General features: G+C 36.7%; 1 protein-coding gene across 1 annotated transcript in view; it reads left to right on the top strand.

Moving 5' to 3' along the window:
• Positions 1-6,307: 6,307 nt before the first annotated feature.
• TENM3 (teneurin transmembrane protein 3) overlaps positions 6,308-25,836 on the top strand; it is a 2,419,468-nt gene continuing 2,399,939 nt past the window's right edge. The window contains exon 1 of the mRNA XM_070253219.1: positions 6,308-6,683. The gene's annotated coding sequence lies outside the window, so the exon portion shown is untranslated. The remainder of the gene's footprint in view (positions 6,684-25,836) is intronic.

Below are 25,836 nucleotides of genomic sequence, written 5' to 3'. Positions count from 1 at the left end.
GTTGAAAAACCTATGTTGGGCTCTGGGTGACAGTGATCCTTTTTTGATATTCCAGTTCTTTATTGAATTGGATTTATTCCCTCCCCTCATTTACAGCTCTCAAAATTTTGGTCTTAAAAATAATTTTAGTAGGAATAAACATTAAGTCATATTTGGAAAGTTTACCCCAAAAGCTTTGAGGAATTGCAGCTTTTGAAAATACATTAGTTGGATCCTGACATGGTTAACATTAGCCTGTTGGTTCCCTCTATCAATGAAGGGTAACATTTTGAGATTGACTCTATTTTTTGAAAAGAAAATTATATGTCATCACATACAAGAGAGAAATAATGTTTAAATAAGATTTTGACAAATAAAATGTTTCAAATGCATTTTGGGGACTCATCAAAAAGAGAAAATTTAAATAACTTTCCCAAATATATAGATCCCTCCTTTTACGTTAAACACTCATGAATTTACCTATTTGTAAAGCGTATTTGAGTGTACAGGACTTTTTACTGTCTTCAGTAAAAAAAACTACCCCAACTCCCTGAATTGTAAAATCAAGAATATCAAAAATGCCTAAAACATCAGGTTTCACTCTTGTTTAATGCCAAATTATTCCTAACCACAACTTTCACACAAAATCTGATTTTAAAATGCAGCTGTCAAAGCCAAGTGGACATTTAGAGGATAAAGTTTCTCTTCTTACTGGGACAGTATTTGCATAGACTATTTACATACCTTTGAAACTCCATCTTGTGCACCTTAACTTCATCCTAAATGTCCATTCTTCTACTGACCTCTCTCAAAATTTCTGATCTTAAAAGGTACTTTTCATATTCTAACACTTTCACGGACTCTTCTGAAATCAGAAGGCCCATATTAATTTTTCTCTTTTTTCTAACTGTTGTGGTAATGTAACAGTTATCTCATAATAAATCATTTTATATTATTTTATAAATTTCATTTAGCCTTTTCTTTCTTACTCATATCACTCTGTATTAATAGTAATATAAATTTTCCCCGAGACATTCCCAGCTTTGTCCTGAAAAAACTACAATTAATTCAGCAGACAGTTGAATATATTTTATTAATAGGGAAAAATTCAAAGCATAAACCAAGAAAACATCTCATAAAACTGACCTAGAATAAAGATTAATTATTTAGAATGTCAAAATGCTATAATTTTCCCTTCTTTCTTTATGATTTTCTATTTTATTTTTGCTAAATATTTTCAAAACTGGACTTGCCTCACTATGAAGTTTCATTGAAATAAAGTATCTTATTTTTGAAGATATCAGAGGATTTTTGAAAGATACCAGAGGTTTCCGCACTGTGAAAACAGAATCAAATTGGGTAAAATTAAATAGTTTGTCTTTTTTTACCTATCATGTCCCAATTGTCCAGCACTCTGCCATCCAGACTATGGCCTTTCCGAACTGTATCAAGTTTTCTTTCATATATTCATTTAATAAGTATGTACTTTTGGCAACTGCTGTGTGGCAGGCACTGTAGGAAGTGTTGAAGATACAGTGAAAATTCTTCTCATGGGATTTATAATCCAGAGCTGGAAAATATATATCCATTAAACATCTCAGATGCATGAAATTATAAGTCGTCCTATATACTCTGCTGGGAAACTATAGAGAGCCATGAGAACAAGTAAAGTAGGCCGAGAATCCATCAAGGAAGTGTTTGTCTCCCTATTGATGCCTTTGCCTGGAGCTTGAAGATGAGTAACAGTTCACTTAGGCGGGTGGTTGGAGGAAATGGGTGTGTTCCAAGTACAGGGAACAGCATTTGCCAGGGTCCTCTGGAGGAAGGAAGAAACTCAGTGATGAAGAGTAAAATGAGGCCAGTCTGTGAGACAGTCAGGAAGAAAGGAAGAGATTAGTGAAGATGAGGTGCGAGGGTTTGGACACCGTGACTCTAAGAATGACCATATTCAAGAGATCCTTGCACAAGATTAAGTACAGTCACGCTTGGCACACAGTCTCTATTTGTCTTCACACAGATAGAGAGAAATAGCACTGGGCTCTCTGGTGAATTAACTTCCTCAATGCCCAGAATTTCTATAACCTTAAGTTCACTAACAGCTAATCCACTGCCCTTCTTTTTCTCACTTGAGGTATAATTGAAGGACTTGTCCAAAGGCTTCCTGATCTTTGCCCCAGCGTCATCCTGAATGCAGTGATTAAAGATGCCAGATATAGGGAAAAAAGGCTGAGATTAGGGGGTTGGTAGAGGGTACATGGGGGAGAGAAACTTTCCTTCTCAACGTTGACAGGTGAGGTGAACACAGGAAATTTCAGCCTTTAGAGTTGGATAGATAATCCTTGCTTTATGATGTACAAATATGTGTCAAAGATGAGTATATCATATTAGGGATTATTTTAGATTAGCAATAATTATAAATGCTGAAGAATTTGAAAAGCAGGAGATGAATCACGCTAAATATTAAGAATGGATTTCTAAGTGAATACTGGTAGTCATTTTGAAACATGTAAATGGTTGAGTTTTAGTCCTAAGTACAGAAAATCACAACACTGCATAGTTATACCACAGGGGTCAAAATAATCTTTTTAATATTTGAGCTTCAGTTTCCACATCTGTAACCTAGATGAACACATACTATTGTGAGTCTGGCTAGATGTTGATAACATATATGCATCCACATATTCAAACACACACACACACACAAATAAATAGATCATGGGTTGCAAATTAAAAGTAGGGATTCTGGATAAGGAGAGTGTGACTTGCCAATGCGTATTCATGAACTTTTAAAAAAAATGTGGACTAAAGCTTTTCACCAAATAAAATTATGACTCAGTTTATCTTTTACAAAAAAGGGAGAAAAGTACATTTGTTGAGTGTGGAAGAAATTATTGGTCTGGTTGGACCAACTGGAAGACTATTGGTCTGGTTTCACTCTCTGTTCAACCATTCAATGCAGTTTTATCAGTGGTGACACAAGCAACCCACTGTCTAAGCAAATTTCCATGAATTCAAAATCTTAAGCAGAGACTGAAGAAGGAGTTTTCTGAGGATGCTTGATGTTCTGGGCCAGAACCGAAGGGATTCCAACATCTTCATTCTCTGCACCACGTTTCGCACCTTCTACTTGTCACGCCACCTTTGACCACCACACCGATGCCTTCTCTCATGGTCAGATCTTCCATTTTCTTTCATCTCCCTTTTCTCTTTACATTCTTTCCATCTCCTTTCACTTTCCTTGCTCACAATAAGAAGTTGAATACATTTTTTAAATAAATTTAACCAATCCAATGCAGCTATATAGTTTTATATTTAATATGAAACAGATTTCGTTGGTATTTCTCAAAATAACCTCTTAGAACAGTAAGTTCTTCTTTAAATCTATGCAATGTTTAATATTTCTTTTCCTTCTGATTCAGTGACCTTTAATGAATAAAAAGTTTACCCATCCACTGTATGATTTTGTAATTTTAATTCTCCTCACAAATATTTTTAATTTCTGTGAATCATGCCTTATGCTGTGGGTACAAACATAAACACAATCATTGAAACAGATGAAGTTCCTAGATAATAGACATTTAAAATTTTTCAATAATGCACTATGATGATTAATATCAACTCCAGGTTTAATCTTTTCTTCAGCTACTATCTTAAACCATGATGTTTGCTGCATCTAGAGTCAACATCTTTCTCAGCACCAGATGTGTATTTCCCAGTGATGGTGAATGTGGCCATCAAAGTGTGGACTGTGGCTGCCAGTGAACACTGGTACCTCTGAACACTGGAGACTTGAAGCATCTTGGGGGCCAGAGTATGGAGGGAGGGTGAGGAGAGGGGGTATCAATGGACGATTGTATTCCCTGAATAAAATTTCAGAAAACAATGCCATTTCAGTAGTTGTTCAGACAAAGAAAAAATATATATATATATATATCTCCAGAGGAGCTTGTACACAAAACACGATAGAAGTATCAATGTCAGATACGTGTTCCCCCATGTTGGGAGATGCCCACCTCTGGAGGAGAGGAGAATTCTGGAGAAATACCCATGCTTCCAAAGTCCTAGGTTTAAAACTACATGTGGTCCTTTCAGCTTCTGAGTAAAGATCTTACTAGCTTACTGACACAGATGCCATGAGAAACCCACATACTGGGCCGACCCGGTGGCGCAGCTGTTAAGTGCGCATGTTCCGCTTTGGTGGCCTGGGGTTCGTCTGTTCAGATCCTGGGTGCGGACATGGCACCGCTTAGCAAACCATGCTGTAGTAGGTATCCTACATGTAAAGTAGAGGAAGATGGGCATGGATGTTAGCTCAGGGCCAGTCTTCCTCAGCAAAAAGAGGAGGATTGGCAGCAGATGTTAGCTCAGGGCTAATCTTCCTCAAAAAAAAAAGAGAAAAAAAGAAACCCACATACTCTAATGTCCAATACTCAGCTGACCAATGAGGCACATTACTGCCTTTTGGGGATTATCTCTGGATTGTTCCATTCAGTAGGAGTGTCTTAAATTCAACTACAGAGGACTCTATTCCTCAACCACATGCTGGTGCTCACGAGGGAGGGAAGGGGCGGAAGTCTAGATATTGGTGCTTCCTTTTCACCTGCTTTGAAAATGGCAAGTGTCCCTTACAGATGGAGCAAGAGAACAATGCCATGCTGAGAGGATGAGTAGTTTTGCCCCACTTCTCCCATTTCAGGACCTCACCTGTTCCTTGTCTGACCTCTGGGGGGCTTACTCCAGATGTCAGTGAAAACCGAAAGTATGTAATATATCAACTCTTTAAGGAGTATTTGTACACTTACAGAAGAATTTCTAAGAAAAGATCTAAAACGCTAAAGGATAGATATCTAATGGAAACATTTCAGAGAAACTGAAGATATTCCTGGACAGAAAAGAAAGTAAAAAAAAAAAAATATATATTAAGTGCATCCTGTAAGAGAGAATGGTAAGCACTCTAGTGTCACACTGTTTCTATACCTGGAGGCCTACTGAAAAACAGCCCAAGACCGTTAGGATTTTGGAGGGCAAATCGCTAATGAAAGGAACCTGGTCTCCAAACCCAAGTGGTGAGATTTACATTCTAGCCTTTGGGGTGGTGCTTAGTTTACTGGCCATGTTTATTTATCCAGCTCTTTTCTAGAATTGTTTCCTTGTGATTTTTTCCCTTTCCAGGACTGAAATCATGAAAGCTTAAAAAGCAAAAACAAAATCAAAACGGGTTTACCTAATGGGAAGCCTGGAAGGGGTTTGGAGAAACTGCTCCGAAGTAGGGTCGGGAAGATGCAAGTGGAAGAACGATTTCATTGAATCAGAACTGGGCTCTTTTGCCAGCTGAGCTTTCAGGTTGAATGCGGTGGGGGAGGGCGGCAGGCTTTAAGGTCATCTCGCCCGCAGGTTTGGGACCCAGGTAGACTGTCACTGAAAGACAGTGGCCTCAGCTGTCAACTGACGTTTGAGAGCTCCTTTTGGGGCGAAGGGTAGCATCAAAGACCTTGGCGCTCCGGAGCTTGTAGGTGGGTTTGGAGCGTACCGTAGGCTTCCCAGCTGCGCCCGGAGGCTGTGGTCTGGAGACACCCACTTCATTTCCTATAAGGGTGAAGTCCGCCCAGCCGCGGCGCTCGGGGCCGAACCGGGGCTGGACTGCACCTTTCCAGAGAGTCGGAGGAGAGGAAGGGTGGGGAATGGGAGAAGCCTAACTGCGTAGCGCTTAAACCACCATTAAAAAAAAAAAAAAACTCGCGTCTTCCCTGGCTAAACGGTGGCGGCGCGCATGGGAGCATCCCCGAGGGGTTCAGGCGGGCATCAGGGAGAGCACGAAAGGAAGCAAACGGGGCGGTGGTGGACAGGAGGGAGCTGAGCCTTCTCGCCTGCGGGGCAAAAGACAGCCGGAGCCAGGCGCGCAGAGGCGGCCACCCCTCCTCGCGCCGTTCCTCGGCCAGGGTGGGGAGGTCGCCGCGCAGGATGCGCTCGGCTTCTCCCTCTCTGCAGCCAGCGCGCACAGTTCCAAGGCCAGGAGCATCCTCTCCTCCCCTCCGCTGACTCTCGTCCCCGCCATCGCAGCCCGCAGCCCCCGCGAGCTCTCCCTCTCCAGCCCCTCCCGGGCTCCCCGGCCCCCTGGCCGCCGTCCCCGCGCCCCCGCCCGGCGCGCACCCACCCGGGCCGCCGCAGCCTCCGCCCGCGCGCGCAGCCCCGCCACGCTGCAGCTGGAGCGGCCGCGGTGGCCGGCCTCGCAGACGAGGGGGAGGAGGAGGAGGGAAGGGCAGGAGGGAGGTGCGGGGAGGAGGATGGAGCGAGGAGGAGGAAATAAATAAATAAAACAATCACCTCCGCGCCAATAAGAGCGAGGGAGAGAGAAAGACGCGGCCAGAGAGCCCCCGGTGCCTGTTGGCTCGCCTCTGAGAGGTTCTCCTTGCGCGCGCGTGAGTGTGTATTTGCTGGGACTGAGGCTGGAAAGTTCAAACTAAACGTGTTGCTCTCGCCGGCTCCCGAGGCCGCGGCGGAGGCTGCCCAACTTCTCCGGGCCAAGCGACCGGCGGTGCCCAGCGCCCTTGGCGCGGCGGCTGTGGCCGCTCGGCCCTGCGCCCAGGCGCGGCGGCGGCGGCTCCGCTCAGCCCGGGAGGGAGCCCGCGGCCAGGCTGGACTCTCGCCCCGCCACCTCCAGCGACGCTCTCCACTCCGCCTCCGCGCCTGGCGACCGCAGAAAGGTACGTGGCACTCTCATGCACGGCTTCCACCCTAGCACACCACGCGTGTATTTCGGGTTGCCTGGATTCTTCCTTTCCCAGGAGTGGTCATCATTCGTCAAAGTTTACCTCCACCTCGCACATGCCCGTGGCAGCTGCAGCCGCCCTCCCTGGCAACGTGGGTACCGTTTGCAGAAGGGAATCGAGTCGGGGCGGGGGAGGATGCGCTGGAAGCGGTGTTTCCCATCTGGATGAAAATCGCGTTTCTGAATAAGTCGCGGGTCTTACCTTCCGGGGGGTGTCCTTTCTTAGGATATTCCCTTGATGCTTGTAATGGTTTTCTTGGCCCTTCTGCACGGAAGGATGTACAAGTTTGCAGGAAAAGGTACATGTAAAGCAGGGGAAGTTTGCAGCCACTTGACTCCAAGAGAGGAGTAACCCTTTCTTTGCAGTAGCAGCCACGGTTTTGAAGCAGCGGCTGCGGCGGCAGCAGGGACAGCGGCCTGGCCGGTGGCGGCAGCTGCACGTTGTCCCGTCTGTGACTCGGAGCGGGAGGAAAAGTGCGGCTGCCTGGTCCGCGAGCGCGACACTGGAGCTGCCTGCAAAGATGCTGCGGAGGAAAAAGCTAAGGGCTCCCTGATCGCTTGGTAAATGATGTTTGGCGAGGCATTATTATTTGTGTGTGTGTGTGTGTGGTATTTATGTGCTTACTGGCAGGCATGCTTAAAAAAAAATCTCTAAAACTTTTAGGCATATGATTTCCATTTCTAGATTAGGCGAACGACTATAGAACTTCTAGGACAAATGTCAAAATCAGTATGGTTGGAGCAGTGCGCCAGCCTGCAGTGTACTGCCTCGTTCCTTGTTTGTATTATATCACCGACTGGGAAGGGTTCCGTGCCTTAGGATTTTAGAGATGATTGTGGGTTCTTAATTAATTAATTTAAAGCATTTTTACGACGAAGTAGAAACTCGTAGTGAAACAAAAATTAAAAAGTGACAGTAAGTTTCTGAAGCAACGTGCTTGAGCCTTTTGAAGCCACCTGCTGAATTAGTTCATGTTACTTTTTAGAGGTTACCACTGGGTGCAGGAGATGCAGGCATATCCAGCAGATGGAGCAGTGGAAAACTGTACTAGAACCTCCGTAACACTCCTTTATCCTGATTCAATCACCATGATACCAAAAATGTATGTGGAGATCATTTTGGGAGAGACGCTGAATTTTCTGTCATATTTGAAAAAAAATTTCAAGACGACTGAAATATGATTGGAGTATATCTGTAAAGACTTTAATTCTTGAAGCTTTTTTCTTTCATAATGCATTTTTAACAAACAGTTCCTTAAAAATATACATTTATACTATATATTAGAGTATAATATGATTCAATCATGTCGGAAATATCAGAAATATCAGTGGTCCTTTGTCCTATAGTTACATTTTGGGGATGATTCACAACACCATGGAAAACAATGCAGTCTGCCATGATAAAAGTCTAATTTTTGTTATAATTTAAAAGACTACGTAAACTTGTGTTTAAAAGTAAGTCAACACTATCAATTTGAATACTTTTTAGTAGTTTGAATGCAACTGAGTTTGTATTTTACGAAGTTAAGATAGACAGATATACTTATTTCTTGGAATAATGTACTCCATCTGAAACTGAAGGGGGAAAGTTCATAAAACTTTTTGTAATTCTGACGAATTGCCATCCTCCTTCCCAGGAGTTACATGAGTTTTGGAACTGCTATGACCTGAGCACATTAATCCTACATGCAGATAGGCAAAAATCTTGAAAAGCTACCCTTCTGGACTGTCCATGGGTAATTATGGTAAAAATAATAACATAGACAATTTGCCTTCCTACATACCTTTAAAACTTTACAGGCAGTCAGGAATCTGACAATATAACTTTAATGTTAACAGAGAGAAACAGGCTGCCCGTTTTACAGACAAAGCAGCAAAGGCTTAGGAAACTTCAGCACTTTCTTGTGCTACTTCAGGAAAGAGCCTCTTGAATCTAGTCTGCTCATCTCCAGCCTCTTGCTCCTTTCTTGTATTTTGCTGTAGATTTTACCGTGGTTTACAACTATGATTAGTCTGGAACAACCCAATAAGGTCTTATTTTAATTTAATTATTTAGCAATTTAAAAGTTACAGCCATGTACCAAACATTTTAAGAAACTTAGAGACAGATACAATGTTTTTGGAAAATGTAGTACCTTTGGAAAATTTGAACTAAATGTGCTTTACGTTGAGTGCACGTTTATAAAATGCGTGACTATTTTCCAAATCATCAGATAATGTCTTTAGAAAAGTATTTAATTGTGCATTCTAGAACTGTATTTCTTTTACATTCACGTAGTATTAAGGAAGGCTTGGAACTCCCCATGTTGTAAAATGATATAATTACCTTTCTAAAAGAACTGATTTTTTCCTGCCTATTGCAACGCAGATTAGATGATTATGGATTTTTCTAAATTTATCACATTCCATGCCCCTTCACACATGCAAAAACAAAAGGATTTCAATGTAAGATGCTGGAAGTTTTATGCCATGCTTAAATGTCTACAAATATGAGAACCAGGCATTTTCTAATTTCTTATGACTATTAAGCTTGCTAAATTCCTCAAGCATGATAACTCTTATTGATAATTTCGAAGTCAGCTAGTAACAGCAATGTTAACTTAGTAAAATAGGTTAGAAGTGAGTAGATTATGGTCAGTGCTTATGTGATATATACATTTTCAGAAAACACCAGTGTTTCTAGGTTTTTCCATAAACTCAATCTCAAGAAAATATTGACAAAGTTGATAGGATTTTGATATAACATTGATATATAGATAGTTAAAGTATATTTTGGAACTTTTAAAAAATGTCCAATACTCTATAGACAGTAGTGAACTTCTTCAGTTAAGTTTATTTGACTGGCAGAATCATGTAATACACCACCGAATTTGGGTTCAAGTGTAGGGTGGGGAAACTGAATAGATAGAGAGAGAGAGAGAGAGAGAGAGAGATAGCATTAGGACTCTTGATAATGACAGTGGTGGTGTGCTCTATTGATGAATTTTGGAAAATACTTTAGTCATTAACTTTTTAACTCTTATTTTAAACGCTACAGGATCACAAACGGATTCTTTAAAAGTATCTGTTAAATAATGTGTCTGTATTTAACCTAAGCCTTATGATAATAGTTGAAGCCTGGCAATCACCAAGTGTTTGTACTTATTATAGTGCTGTTAATCCACTTTCTGCATCATCTGTATCTTTATTCCATCTGTTCAGCACTTTATTCTGCTACAGCTATATTAGATACTTCTCTTCCAACAGCATAAAATGTAGCTATTGTGTTTAGACTTAAATATATATCAACTGCATTAAGCTTTTAAAAAACATAAAGAGGGATTGAGAGATTATGAAGAAGTAGTGTTTGTTTCTCCACTAAATTATCTTCTAAGAGATAAAATAGTTTTATCAGTCAATGGAGATCAAACACAAGATGAAACATTTTTATCCTTTAATTTCAATCTTGTCACCAGCCTTTTTGACTTTGCTTATAAAGTATGACTGAATATGACTTTCACTTATAATTTCTAGAAAATGCATATATATTTGAAGCTTGGGTTTTATGGGGGGGACACCATTAATTCTAAATTAACAGAAAGAGTTCTAAGCTCTATATAGAAGAAGATGATTGTAATATGAGAAAATAAGAATTATTCTGGATGAGCACAGCAGTTAAAGATGTGTCCTGGAACATAAGTCTTAGCAGAAATTATGAGAATCTCAAGATTTATTTCAAATGATGTTTCCAACTTTAAGTATTACTCTAATTTAATCTTTATGTGTTGATGTGTTGGGCATAAATACTTTTATATTTAAGAACTCTTTTCATTCAATCAGCACTTATTTTTATAAAACTCTACCAAGAACAAATATAGCTTGATTATAATCTTATATATATATATATATTTATAACATGAGTATAATTTTGTTCTTATGATATCAATATTTAGGTAAATTTTATTTCACTGATTATCCAAAATTCTCTTGAGATGGTTTTTATCTATGTGATTTATAGGGCATTACTAGCTCTGCCATGTGTCTTTAGAGATATTTTGTCATAGAAATATGATTGGGTAAGCCATTCTACTCTTCACCCAACTACCATAAAACTTGTGATTAATCCCTAAGTACAGTACATTATATGGATTATTTATAATGTTATTTAAAAGTTAAGACCATTAGAGAAGACAAACAGAGGTATTTCTTTGTAATAGTGGAGAATTATCTTCCATTTTCTTATAGGATCTGTATTTAGAAGTTATTATTTAAAAAGATGGATGCATCAAAAATTGGTATTAAACTAGTGAAAAAGTAAGGATTTAGCAGAATCATTTATGAATTATTACAATATGTATATCTTTCTAGTGATGTTTTCAAGAGGTAGGAGATTTGAAAGGGATGGAGAGAGGCATAATTAAAAGTTAGAAAGCATAATCATGAAAGAATTCACTATCTGATATTATTAGAAGAAAACAGTTGTCTAACTAGTATTTACATTATGATGGGAATATGTGTTATGATTGTTTCAAAATACCCCTGTGCCCAAAATAATTGCTTTCTGTTTTCTAATATGAATGTTTTAAAGGTTTTGCAATGTTTAACCAATTCCCAGAACTTTGTGCCTAAACTAAAGGCAGCTATAGTACTGTTGGCAAATTGAAAGACTGAATAAGTTTTTTAAAAGTTGAAATTGATACTACTTCATATATACCACAAAAATCTGCATTGTTACTACTTTGCTAGTAACATTATTATTATAAATTGTACTAGAGTCGAATTCAACTCTCCATATTTAGTAAAGTGCAATAGGCTTAAGAATCTGCTGGTCTTTGACTGGACTTTTGTAGTAAATATTGATCATCATTATTGTATGGCAGCGTTGTTTGATGCTAACATCAGATTTAGAACATTGTGGTACAAAATAGACAATAAAAAAAAAGGCTCTGAGTCTATAGAATTCACTGAACTAGTGCCCCAGACAAGTAAGAACAGAAAACATCCGTTTGCAAGCCTCAGTTACAGGAGAGTGGAGCAAAGTGGATGAGGACCCCTGTTTATACCATGGATAAACAGTTGCCCTCCAGTTCATACAATGAGTTTGTTAAATAAAGTTGATTTTAACATTTTTCAAACCTAGATATATTTAATGAGAACTATTTAGGGTTACAAATATCAGTTCATTAGTGGATTGCATCAGTACTTACTATTTTTTGCCTAATGGCTCAACCAGTTATTCGTTGTGTAAAAGCAGAAAGATTTCTTCACATTACCTTTTTTAAAGAAAAACTATTTTGGCAGTTATCTGGTAATATCAGCATGGACTGGTTTTGAATAGTTTTCTGCTAAAACTAAGAAGTTGTTGATGCAGTTTTCAGGAATTCTATTATTTGGAAGATAGTTCTAGGATTAGCTGTTATTATCTACAAAATCAACAGCAGAATAAGTAAACAAATAAATCCATATTCCAGCAAATTTGGCAACTAGAAACGATAAAAGAGCTTCCTTGTCTGTGTATATGTTTTAATTTTCTGTGTTAATTAGTATGTACTCTCGGTAGAATAGAATATCCTGAGAGAATAGTAGTATCTTGTTGAACATAGATTTAAAAGTTGAGTGCTTCTATTATTGAAAAATAAATATATCAATTTACCCTCCATCCCGCAACTTTTTTCTTGAAGAGTGTTTACTTAAATATAAGAGCATCCATAAGCTTGATAAAAATTATTTAGAGGATAAATATCAAGTTAAAGGCTCTCTAAATATTAGGCTTCTCCTATCTTTGATGTGCTCTTATCAAATTAAAAAAATAGTACACTGATATTTTTCTCTTAAATTCAAGTAGGTACGAGATAATCCAAGAGGTTAACCGGGGAATATTTATTTTGTGATGAGAGGTATCATAATTTTTTTTCTCATTGTGCTATAAAGTTATTTTAATTTTATGTGGTATATAAAGATTTGTCATGTAAAATAAGTTTGTTTTATGATAAATGCAATAAAATACTTTGCATTCTTATGTGTGATACATGTAGATATTGAATTTCAAAAATAATAAATTATATTTTGTATGAATCATTATTTATACTGTAGGTGTTTCCTAAAATACAAGTCCAAGAACTTGTTTATCACTGTGTTCATCATTGTGAATTTTCTTATTCACACTTTTCACAGTACTTTTACATACAGCTTAACATTTTGCTTATTATATTCAAAGTACAGTTGATAATATTTTAGTTATTGACAATTTCATGTTACTCTGATTCAAAAATACTTTAAAATCATATGCAATATTAACAGTCTTAGAATATATTTTTTCTAAAGTTACTTGTGTAAATCAAATTTGCTACTTATTTCTTCAAAATGGGTTATTGGTAACTATGAGATCAAAGCTAATTAAAGATTTGTTAATTTTAACGTAATTATAGGTCAGTGATGTTTCTTGCATGTTTATAATCTACACATTTTAGAAATCTAGTAATCAATAATGTTTTGAATTAAATAATGTTTCTTATTAATAAGTTTGTGGGGCATATTATATTTTTTAATATTTTACCTTTAGAACAGTTAACAATAATTAATTTGAACCAAAAAAACCCCAAAATTTAATGGTTAGCAGACATATTTAAAAATATATTTCAGTTAAACGAAAATTTGTGACAGCCTAATGCAAATTATATAAAAAATAAAATTCTCAATGTTTGGTTTTATGAATTTTGAAGAAAAATAACCTTGAAATAGTTAAGTGCAGAAAACAATAATAAAAATAGCCGTGAGTTTTCAAATTCCTGGTACTCATTTTGGTAAGATTTGTGTCCAAATTATTATGCTAATAGTATTTACATAGAACATGCATTTCAACCCATGTTGTTTTCTATAATATTAATGATTTCCAAATTTGTTTTAAAATTTGAAGCTACAGTACTTAACAAAAACCCTCTTTTATTGATACATTTAAATAAAAGTGTGCATGTACCAACAGTGCAAGTAAAGCAGACTACCATAATGATCATTCTTTTGAGAGAAAAAAACGAAACAGAAGGAAATTTGATATTTCGAAGTATGTTTGAAACAGAATTCACCCTCAGATCAGCTTTGGTTTTAATTTTACGCAAATAAGATTGTCTATCTAATGCTCTGTTTAATATTTAGATGTTGGACACCGTAACTTGTGAAAAATCTAGATTAAAAATGTAATTACATGATGATGAAATTCTTTGCTTTTTCCTGTTTCTGGAGCTTAATCATTTCATTTTAGTTAATTTTATTTGGAATCACCTTGTGATTAGCAACTCTAGAATCTAATTGTTAAATATTTGCAACACTCCCTATTGCCCTAGTTCAGCCTTTTGCAACTCCAGTGAAATTATGGAAAGGTAATTTTTAAATTGTTTGACAAACCCAGAGGTAATAACTTTAAGGGACAATGGTTTTGCTAGTTATGTAAAATCGCTTAAAGAATTCCAATGACATATCCATTCAAAAACTATTTCTGATGTCCCAGCCAATCATATGTTGAAAGTCTTATTTAAAATTACCTTCCATTGAGTAATGTCAAAATACTTTTACTCTTGTTTAAAATATGAATAATGCTCAAAACCTTCTAGTAAATAATGTTGGTGATATAAATCAAGAAAGAATGTCCTGTTGGCAAAAGTAAGAGGAAGACACCTCAGAAATCTCTAAAATTTCAAGTAAATGATAGTGAAATAATGGATCAGAAGACACCTCACAATATGAGATGAAATCTGTACAAAAAGAACTTCTACCAAGCAGAATAGAAAAAATTTATATTCCCAAGGCAACAGCCCACATCTCGTTGACGGTGTTAATATCGATGAGACAAATTTGAATGGAAAACGCAGACAAAGGAAACGAGCATCTGAAAGGCAAAGTTTGGTAATCCTGATATGGGTGTCCCTCGGGAAGAGGGTAGGTGCTAGCTTTCTGAATGCCTGTGCAGCAGGCTTGCTTGGGCTGATGGCCTTAGTAGAATGTCATGTAAATAAAATAGCATTTTCTCATTCAGTGCTCACCAAGCAGCCTTCAGATAATCTGTTTACTCCCGTGCATTTTCGTTAGGGAAAGAAGTGTTTTTGGGGCTGTTGCACAATCAAGGCTGGTAACAGTTGTTGTATTTCTATTCGAAATCAGTAAATTGGCATATCGATTATACTTTTTGTTCCCTTCAAGTGTTGTCAGTGTGAGTACCAACCTCAAAACTAATTAACTCTGCGGCACTGACACATACAGTAACCAAACCTGTAAGACCGAGTTCATCATAGCAGTGCCACCCCAAGGCCTGTCCATCAGTGAGAACTTTACTTTCAAAGACTACAAAGACCAAACATGGGGTACAAGAATACCCCTCTCGTGTATTAAAATGGCGTGAAAATAAGGAAACAAAATTACTCAGGGAACGAAAAAAAAAAACGGAAAAAGAAAAGCTGGGAAAAATAACAACTTTATGGAATGAAAATATTTCGAACAGAAATATTCATGTTGTGACATTTGTTGGGGCTTTTAATTATTTATGCTCACAGCGCCAAAATTCACAATTTAAAATATAGCCTTAATAATGTTTAATTGTTAACTGAAATTTTAAAGATTAATTGAAAAGTCATTTCTTAAAATTCATTACGTATTCACTCTATGTACCTTTTCACAACTTGCTTTATACTCACCTTTGCATTTTTCAGATTTTTCTCTATTGGTGTATTTTGAACTAGTTCCTTCATTATGACCACTGTTTGGAATTCCTTTATTCGATCATGATTAAACCCCAGTTTGAGTATTCCTTTTCTGACATCTGAAATAGTTCGTAAATGTAATAATGCCCTAAAATACAAAATACAGCAAAAAGTCCTATGAAAAGATAAATATGAGTGATATTTGATGTATGTGTCATGTATATTTTGTTTATTATGATATATTTATGACAGCATCTCACACTTTTTAAATTAAAAGTGTCTGTGCATTTAAATATCTTTCTACTACAGCATCATTTTAGTGGCCACATGTTATTTCACTGGATGGGTTTAACAGAACTTATTTAACAGTCTCTTATAGTTGGATATTTAGGGTTTTTTTTTTTTTATCACTTTCATAATAGAAAAAAGCAAAATGAACAGTTTTCTTGTTGTTTGTATCTTTTTTGACATCTAAAAACATTTATTTAAGGCAAATTATCAAAAGTTAAATCATTAAGTCAGAGGGTATGCCTGGATGTTTCTGATTTTTAATATAATGAATATAATGCAATAGCTTTCATAAAAGCATGTTCTTAAATAATTGGAACTGCTGGACTGTTGTGATTGACTCTTAAGTGAATCACTGCTTGAAAAAAATTAATTTTGATATTTTGTTATTGTAGACACAGCAGCGAATGATGCCCGAATCTGAGATTTGATTTGCACTCTAATCTGTGTGATCTTGGGCGGGTTGTTTAATATCTCTCAGCTCCAATTTCCTCATCAATATACCAAGGAGTTTGAAACCATACTTCAGAGAACGTTGTCAACACTGACATTTTGTTATTCTAACTGTACTCCTGATTCTGGAAAAAAATAAAATAGTGTGTAGGAATAAAAAGAAGCTTGTATATTTCTGTGATTTATCAGCCTTAACTCACTTACTGCCAGTTGCAAGGTGGCAAGAATTTTTTTGTCAGCTATCTTGCAGTGATATTTAATAATAGAGCCAATTATTTGGAGTGAAGCACAAATTAGCCGGCAAGTTAACATTATTTTAGCTTTCCTCAGACAAACAATTTCATAGCTGACTGCATAATATTTTGGAATATAGGCACATATATCTACAATTAATTCCCTACATTATTTCATCTTATTTTCACTGTGGAAATAATATGCGTGCATGTGTGTGCCTGTACACGTATGTATATTAATTCTTGCACAAACTTGCGCAAATTCTAGTGATGTTTATTACAGGCCAATATTCAAATATACTTCTAACTTATGTAAATAAGTTTAAAGATGTTTAAATATTTGTCATCATTTTGTGTTTTAATTTTTAAAATATTTGTTCCCGATCACTTTAAGTTTCCAAAAAAACAAAGCTTTCAGTATGTTTGGATATTTTTCTAGATTTAATAAGTTTTAGAAGTCCTTACTACATGCCTATTAAATGAATTTATGAATTAGATTTGCCCTTATTTGTTGCCTTAAATCCAGTTATTTTGTGCCCTACCTGAACCTGATTATTTAGGACCATATTTTCAAAAATAATCTCTTTCATCTTCCAGTGCCTCTCTTCCTCCTAATCTGTAAAAATGCTCTATCTCTTCAAAGATTTTTGTTTTTAAAAGATACGTGCAAATATTTGGTCAATGTAATTTCCAAATATACTTGAGGCTATACATGGGGAATATTTTTTATGGTTGTAGAAGATATTACATAGTGCCTTCTAGGTCCTGCTGTTCTAAGATTTGCTCCTCCAGACCAAAGTGTGTGTGTATATGTGTGTGTGTGTGTGTGTGTGTATACATATATATATAGGAGCAAATGCAAATGCACATAACCTCTCAAATAACGGACACTTACACAGTCACACAGTTTTTGTTAGTTACCATACCAAGTTCCCATCCTACCTCCAAGCACACGGGACAAACAGCAATCATAATCTTAACTCCATTTAAAAGGTCATTGATCCCTATCATGATGAGTTTGATCCTTTATAGCAGAGCTGCCACGATATATTCTACTTCTAGATCAAATGGTATGTAAAATATGTAACTGAAAAAACAATTAGTATATTTCGAATTAACTGCAAACAGGACATTAAAAAGTATATGCTCCTTTAAATTAGTTGTACAAAGACCTTCTATGTAGATAAAATATTAGAAACAATTCTTCAGAAGCAGACAAATTTCCAATCAATAATGATGTAACTCAAATTGTCTGCTGTGCTCTTATGGGGTCAGCAAGAAGTGAAAGTCTGCGAAGCACCTGGGAGAAGTCTCAGGTAAGAGCGGACGGTAGATTATGGAAAATCCTGGGCTCAAGGACATTCACGGTCAGCCTTCAGTCAGTTTTGCTACTGTTCTTTTGTTGTTTCCAGTCATTTTTTTTTTTCCTTTCGTTTCTCTTTACCTGAGTACGTGGTCTTTCTTCACTAGAGAACACCAGAGGCTGCAGGATGGCATAAATTCCAATTAGGCTGAAGTGATCATAAGGGCCATTCCCTTTGAGTCTCCTGCCTTGTACAGACTTCCTCATTTAAAGAAAAATAAACAAAAATAATAACAGGTTATTTTGTAAATTAAATGGTCAAGACCTGAATGCCTTCTAACCATTTTCCTCTTAACACCCTCAAATACTTGATGTGTATTCTTCCCAGCAAAAGCTGAAGAAATCTGGTTCTTCAAAATTACTGTTGTGTACATTTTTCCTTTTAACCCCTCTGCTTGCTTTTCTGGAATTAATGCATTTTCATTTCTTATCCCTCTAAAATAAAGTCATGTGATACTATTACAATTATTTATACTTAAATTTGCGTGAGCTTCAGGCAATATGTTCTTTTTCCAATTTAAGCCTTTACACCTTTTGCTAAGAAGTTTTGTCTCTGGGTCAATAGCTCCATTGTCTCTAAAGCCCCACTCCTGGCTGCCCCAAACCTTTGCTCCTCTGCCAGAGACAGGCCGCTTTCTCCCCTCCTGTCCTTCTGCTCACCCACCTTCTTCCACCCTTGCTCTTAAATGCGGAGGGCACTCTGCTCACTTCCCGAGTGGTGTTTGAGAGTCTACTTCCATCCTAGCATCTCACCCACCCAGTATTCTGTCCTTAGGATGATCAGCCACATGATAATTTTTTTGAAATATTTATTATTTCTTTGGTGAGGAAGATTGTCCCTGAGCTAACATCTGTACCAGTCTCCCTGTATTTTGTATGTGGGACGCTGCCAAAGCATGGCTTAACAAGCGGTGTGTAGGTCCACTCCTAGGATCCAAACCTATGAATCCTGGGCTTCAGACGTGGAGAGCTCAAACTCAACCACTACACCACTGGGCCGGCCCCTGACATGATCACTTTTAGTAAGCACCTAGGTGAATATGATCTCAAGAAAAACTAAAAAATACTTCTCAGCACCAGACCTAGGAGGAAACCAAATGCAGTTCACTGAATTAGGGATTTGGCGCAAATTAAAACATAATGTTCGAGTTCCTGAGAGTCTATATGCTTTCAAGAATGCAATGGCTATTAAAAGAGTCACAATATGGAAAATTATTAAAATTAGTTTTTGCAGGAGCTGAAGAAATAAGCGAAGATCATCAATAAGATCAATAAGAAAATGTAAATTGTTATATTCTGTCTTTTTTCTCATCATCATGCAGCATAATAATTCATTTGCATATCATTAAGGGTATGTCATATTAAATGAACTGTTCTTTTGTTTGTCAGTATCTTAAGCTTCTTTTACTTCTATAGCATTGTTTGATCAACGGTACGTATCACACATCTTGTCATTAAGTCTCCTTAGGCTTATATTGCCTCAGAGCCACTTCAAAACTTAAAAAAGGAATCAGCTTGCTCTAGATCCAGCCAGTCAACTAAATTTTAAAAGGCAAAGTCATTTTTCTGTAACCTAACATCCATGTATTGTTGACAGTTTTCTTCAGGTGTTCACCCAGATTTTGTTTCAGTTAATTGGGAAGTCAATCAAGAAATTCTTGATTACATCTTTGGGAGATGTGGAAGGAAGAGTAAGTGCTTTGAAGGAGATCAAAGCCCTGAAATGAAATCCTGGCAGGGGTGGTGGCTTTCTTAGTTTCCCGGGGGCTGCCCTAACAAATTGCCACAAACCGCTGACTTTAAAGAACAGAAATTTATTCTCTCACAGTTCCAGAGGCCAGAAGTCTGAAATCAAGGCGTTGGCTGTGTTGATTCTTTCAGAAGGCTCTGAGAATCGGTTCCATGCCTCTCTCATAGCATCTGGTGTGTCCAGAAATCCTTGATGGTCCTTGGTTTGTAGATTCACATGGCCTTCCTCCCTGGGTTTCGTCTTGTGTGTCTGTGTGTGTCAAATATCCCACTCCTTACTCTTAGGACACCGGGCATTGGCTCTAGTGCTTGCCCTAATCCAAGATGGTCTCATCTTGAGATCCGTAACTTAATTGCATCTGCAAAAACCCTTTCACTTTCATAGGTATGCGGGATTAGGAATTTGGGCTATCTTTTTGGGAGACATTATTAAATCTACGACAGTGTAAAAGAACAACCTTGGTAGAACTTAAGGGGTTAAGTTTGGAGACGCCATTCAGGCTGTGTGACCTACAGAAATTGTCTCAATAGTGTGGTAAAATATGAATTCATTAGTTGGCAGGTTTGCTAAATCTTTGTCAGAGATGGGAGATACTATATAAATCTGAGACACAAGATGAATTTAATTCAAGAACGTACACACTAGTGAGAACCTTGAACACAATTGAAAGAATCTAGCTTGAGACACGGAATCTAACGAGGACAAGGATAAATGTCCCTGGAACAAGCTGTGCCAATGGCATCTCTGGTGAGATTTTTGAGGCTGTGCCCTGTTTGGGGCAGAGGCTTCCCTCAGCCATTCCTGATGTTAAAAGAGTTTCTTTCCACTAATCAATTCTACATAGTAAGCAGAAAAAGCAGAGGCTCAGCAATCAAATAGAACCAAGGTAGTCTTTGGTTTGTCGGTTTGTTCTGGTTTGGTTTATATTCTTGTCAGGTTCTATTTTGGTTTGGTTTATATTCTGAACATAAATATGTTGTTTATTTTCTCTGAACTTCCATTGTCCTATCAGAAAAGAAAAGCAATATGAATTATTATTATTAATTTTTGGTGAGGGAGATTGTCGCTGAGCTGACATCTGTGCCAATCCTCCTCTATTGTTTGTACGTGGGACACCCCCACAGCATGGCTTGATGAGCATGCAGGTTTGAGCCCAGGATCTGAACCCACAAGCCCCAGGTCGCTGAAGCAGAGCGTGTGAACCTAACCACTATGCCCCTCAGCTGGCCCCTAGAATTACTTTTTATTTTTCTTGGGAAGAAAAATATCTGACCCCAGTGCTGTCCAAAAGAACTTTCTACAATGATGGAAATATTCTGTTCCTCTGCTGTCTAAAATGGTATCCCCTCACTGTAAGGTGAGGACTAGGAATGTATTTAATTTTAATTAATTTAAATTTAAATAATGACTATAGCCTATCATAGAGGACAGCAACTCTGGCATAATTTCTGGCATATGAAAAAGTCTCTCTCTCTCTGTCTCTGTCTATTCTCATTCTCTCGCCATTTTGATAGATAGATGGGTAGATGCAGTAATTTAAATTTTGTGGGACCAGAAACTTGTATGTGTGTCTTGAGCTTAGTGAATTTTAAATATGCTCTAATTAGTACAGTAGCTTTTATTCTTTGCAGAACAATTTTAAAAACAATAGCTGTCTAACCTTTGAAATCATAGCAATGTAAAAAAAAGGAAGTTAAATATAAATAATTTCTCTCCCTTTTTCACTTTCATGGTTTAAATAATAAAATAAGAGAACTCAATTTGATAGACTTGGATTTGTTTATCACTCAGTGATGTGGATCTCAATGAAACTCTTATAGTAAAACGTGCATGTTAATTCAACACATCCTGCTCTTCCCAATATGTGAATTATGGTTTAAAGTCTTCGTTGCTCTCTTAGCCAATTATAATTCTTTCCATGGATATAGCTTGTATATAGTTGCAAAATTCAAAATTTCATGTATTTTGTTACTTGAAAAGTAATTGGAAATGGAGGAAAAGAGGTTTTGATTATGCTCTGAAATCTTTCACAAAATCCACAGGAAAAACATTCACCTCCCTATAATGTCCTCCATTATAACTTAATTTATGACATAGAATTAAAATACATAACACACGACTGCTAAATACACAAGGAAAAAGTGAGAGAAACACAAAGAGTAGTTGAGTTTAGCATACTTTATTTAGCTTATGAAAGATTAATACACAAAAATTAAATTGTGGCAAGGATGGTTTTACTGATATAATTAATAAGATCACCCAATAGATGTGTAGCAAACTTTGTCCTACACAGACAAGCAAACAAAACCAGTTGTCAAGCAAGCCATATATCCTATTTATGTTACCGCTTACTAAGCCACACATACATGTGCACAAAAAATAAAAGCTCTCAGTAAATTATGAAAAATTGGTAATAATATCCATTCTCCAGTTTTAAAATGATATAACAAATTTAGAAATAACTAACCAAAAAAGGAGAAACAAATTGTAATTGCAGACTATTCAGAAAATAGCAGTAAAAAGAAAATGCTGCATATAAAATCTATGGGTGTAGAAGGTAAAACAGTGATAAAAAGGAACTTAATATCTTAAATAATTACTAAATGAAAAGTAAAAGTAAATGGATCACTTAATCGAAAAATCTGAAAAAGTCAATAAAACCATATAAAAGAAAGTATGAGGAATGACTTAATAAATCGAAAAAATGTAAATTAATCAATTAGAAGAAATAGCTGAATTTGAAAATAAATCCAGAAACTTATTTCTTGAAATCAATAAATAAGATGCAGAACATTTGCCTGAGCAAAAATCTATGAGAAAATAATGTGAAAACACATGGAATCAGGAATGACAGAGGGGAAACTTGCATCAAGTTGCTATTTCACGGGCTATAAATTAGAATTGTTTCAATAAGTGGTATAACATATAAATTTACCAGTAAGAAGATTGTGATTGAGCTATTCCGAAAAATGACTACTACAGCTGGAAAAAGTTATTGTTGAATTCCTTTAGTATTCAAGAAACCTAATTATTTTAACTGCTTGAGAGTATCGATAAAGAAGAAAATTTTCCTAATTAATTTTATAAATCAATCTGATAGGTGTCAGTAAAATTGGAAAAATCCTATGACCATTAAAAAAAGGGGACTTAGTAAATTTTAATGTCCGTTTACTAAAACAATTGTTTTATGTCATTACATAATATTGTTAATGAATTATTAGGTAAAGCAATCAGAAAATAAAAAGACTCCAAACGTATAACAAATGGAAACAGGGGCCAGCCCCATGGCTGAGTGGTCAAGTTCGTGCACTCTACAAATAGAATATACAGCTATGTACTAGGGGACTCTGGGGAGAAGAAGAAAAAGAAAACTGAAAACAATGAGGCCACGTTATTATTATCTACAGGTGATAATAATTGTTGAACACCTAAAGCAACTAAAGTAAAATTAGAAACAATTCAATAAATTGGCCATTTAAAAAATAAATAATTGATAATATTCGTAATGCCAAAATTTTTCGTAAGTGTATCAAGAAAATGTAATAATTAAAAACTGCAGCTAAAAACATAAAATGAATGAATATAAATGAACAAACTGTACAGTCCTAGGTGAAGAAAATTAGAGCTATGAGAAATAATAGGTTTGAATGGAGGGAAATACCTAAATTAGACTTGTCAGTGTGGGCTCTCTCTTCAGAATGCTTGGGTAGAATATTGGCTCCAGTGTGTGCTGGTTGTTTGACCATCAATAGGTTACCTAAAATTTCTGTGCCTCAATTTTCCCATCTGCAAAATGACATTAATAAAAATATATCATTTACAAAATTGTTGTGATGGATAAAAGAGATAATGATGTCAAGTGTTTGGAAAGGCATCTTAGACACACTAAACATTTAATTACTATTTGCTATTCCTTTTACTATTTCTGCTGGTACCTCCAGGCTAATACTAGGAATTTTAAAACATTAAAGATATGAATTCGCTAAAAATTGACCTTTGCAGTCAATTTAAAATCAAGCAAATCCTACTAGGAATCTTTAAATTTGCCAAGTGGTTTTAAAGTACCTATTTAAAAAAATATATAAAATAGGTGCTGGCCTGGTGGCATAGCAGTTAAGTTTATGCGTTCCCTTCAGTGGCCCACAGTTTGCTGATTCAGATCCTGGGCATGGACCTACGCACTGCTTATCAAACCATGCTGTGGCAGGTGTCCCACAGAAAATAGAGGAAGATGGGTGCAGATGTTAACTCAGGGCCAATCTTCCTCAGGAAAAAGAGGAGGATTGGCAGCTGATGTTAGCTCAGGGCTAATCTTCCTCAAAAAAACCCCAAAATATATATATATAAAAGAAATGAGGGATCGTCAGGCAGTATTGTATGAGGGGTTATGCCCTAGTAGATATTAAGATTCATTATAAAGCTATACAGATTAAAATAGTACGATAATGAAAAGAATAGAGAGCCCAACATGAATATCTCTGTGTATTTGTGGAATGTCAATATGTGATAACAAAGGCATTTGACATCAGTGGAGAAAACTATATTAACAACCCAAGGTAAATATACTTACAGGCAAATAGATATTGGACTTCAGAAAAGAAACACAAAGGATCAATAAAAATATACATATACTTGTGATGGAAGAAGTGCAAACAAAATATAAATCTTGCATTTCTATTTTGATGGGTCCTTAAAAACAGATAGAGCACTACAAATTCTGTACTTTCAGTTATTAGGGGATGTGTATTTTCCATAGCCTCCTTGACCCCCATGTTAGGAACGAAGATGGAGTGAGCATTTGGGGAAGGTTATAGGTCAGAGATGGAGAGAGGGTCAAGGATGACGAAAGTGGCAAAGGTTTTTTGTAGTCATCGCTTGTAATAAAGGTTAATAAACACTGATTTTACAGTTTGACACAGTAGTGTCAAGAGCCATTCTTTGTTTCTTGCCTATTGTTAAATACTAAAAATATTACAAAAATGGGGTTTTGGCCAGGGTGTAGGGAAACAGACATGTATACACTGTTATTCAGAGTTTAAAGGGATATCGTCTTTCTGCAGGGCACTTTTGCAACACTGACCAAAACGTAACTCGATATAGTTAGCTACAAAAATTTTCTCTATAGAAATGTATTTCAATGAGAAACCAATTAATTGTGTAGAGATAAGTAAATATATATATGTGTATATATGTATATATATAAATGTTCTCAGCATTGTTTATAATAGCCAGGAAAGAAATAAAGGGAAATAACCTAAATGTCTAGGAGTAAAGGATTGTTTAGATGAATCATCTAACACCCAACAATGAAATGCTATGCAGCCATCACTAGATGCTATAGATTTACATTTACTGAAATGGAAAACTCGGCATAGTGTATTGCAATGTGAAAAATATATATACATATGTATATATGTATATGCACATGTGTATATGTCTTTGGAGAGAGCTGCCTTAAAGAATGTCCAGAAAAATGTTAACAGTGAAAATCTCACCTCCTGTGGTATTTTGGGTGACTTAATTATTTCTTTCTTATATGCTTCTTTGTGAAGATTCTTTAAGAGCATGTGCTATCTTAGAATTTTTTTAAATGACTGACATCTTGCCCAATCTTTTACCCCATGCTGTGAATCAGTTTATGTGTTCAGAATTGCATCACTGTGATGTGAGTAGTTTTGGGCAATAAAAATTTTGATTAAGATCAAAGGAAAAGAATATTACTTTTCAAACTTAGGATACCTGGAGGAAGGAAGGCTGTGGACAAGCTCTTGACCTTGGACCCCTGGAGCAAGGGAGTGTAGGCAAGAGCTGGGAGAGGGACTCAAAAAGGTGGTAACAAAAAATATGCCGTTTCCTCAAGATCTAGGAGCAATAGTTGTTATATATTACAGCAAGTCTCATGGACTGCTGTTCTCATAGCAAAGACTACTAACGCCTAATTTAATCGATCAACATTACCTTTTGGTTTGTTCAACTCCTTCCACTCTGTCGGAACTTAACTCCCCAGCCCTGATTTACATATAATCCAGTCTTTTCCATTTAAGTGGTGACAGCACATCCAAGTTCTGCCCCTCCTTGCCTGTGACAAGGAGCAAAAAGAGATACTTATTAATTAATCCAGCATTTGTTAATTATTCCTCCCGTACCAGGATTAATTCCAGACCCTGGAAATCAGCCTCTGCAAGTCTGGTCAGAACGGCAGATGTATAAATAGCTAGTTAGAATGCAGTTGATAGTGCTGTATTGGGAGCCTGCACCGCAGGCATTTGTATGAAATGTCCAGAATAGGCAGAGAGGAAGTAAATTAGTGGTTGCCTAGGGAGGGGTGGGAG

The sequence above is a fragment of the Equus caballus genome, chromosome 27 (genome assembly GCF_041296265.1).
Source record: "Equus caballus isolate H_3958 breed thoroughbred chromosome 27, TB-T2T, whole genome shotgun sequence".
In the NCBI taxonomy this organism is placed as follows: domain Eukaryota; kingdom Metazoa; phylum Chordata; class Mammalia; order Perissodactyla; family Equidae; genus Equus; species Equus caballus.
Note: the sequence above shows the minus strand (reverse complement) of the source record. Positions and strands in the feature narration are given on the sequence as shown.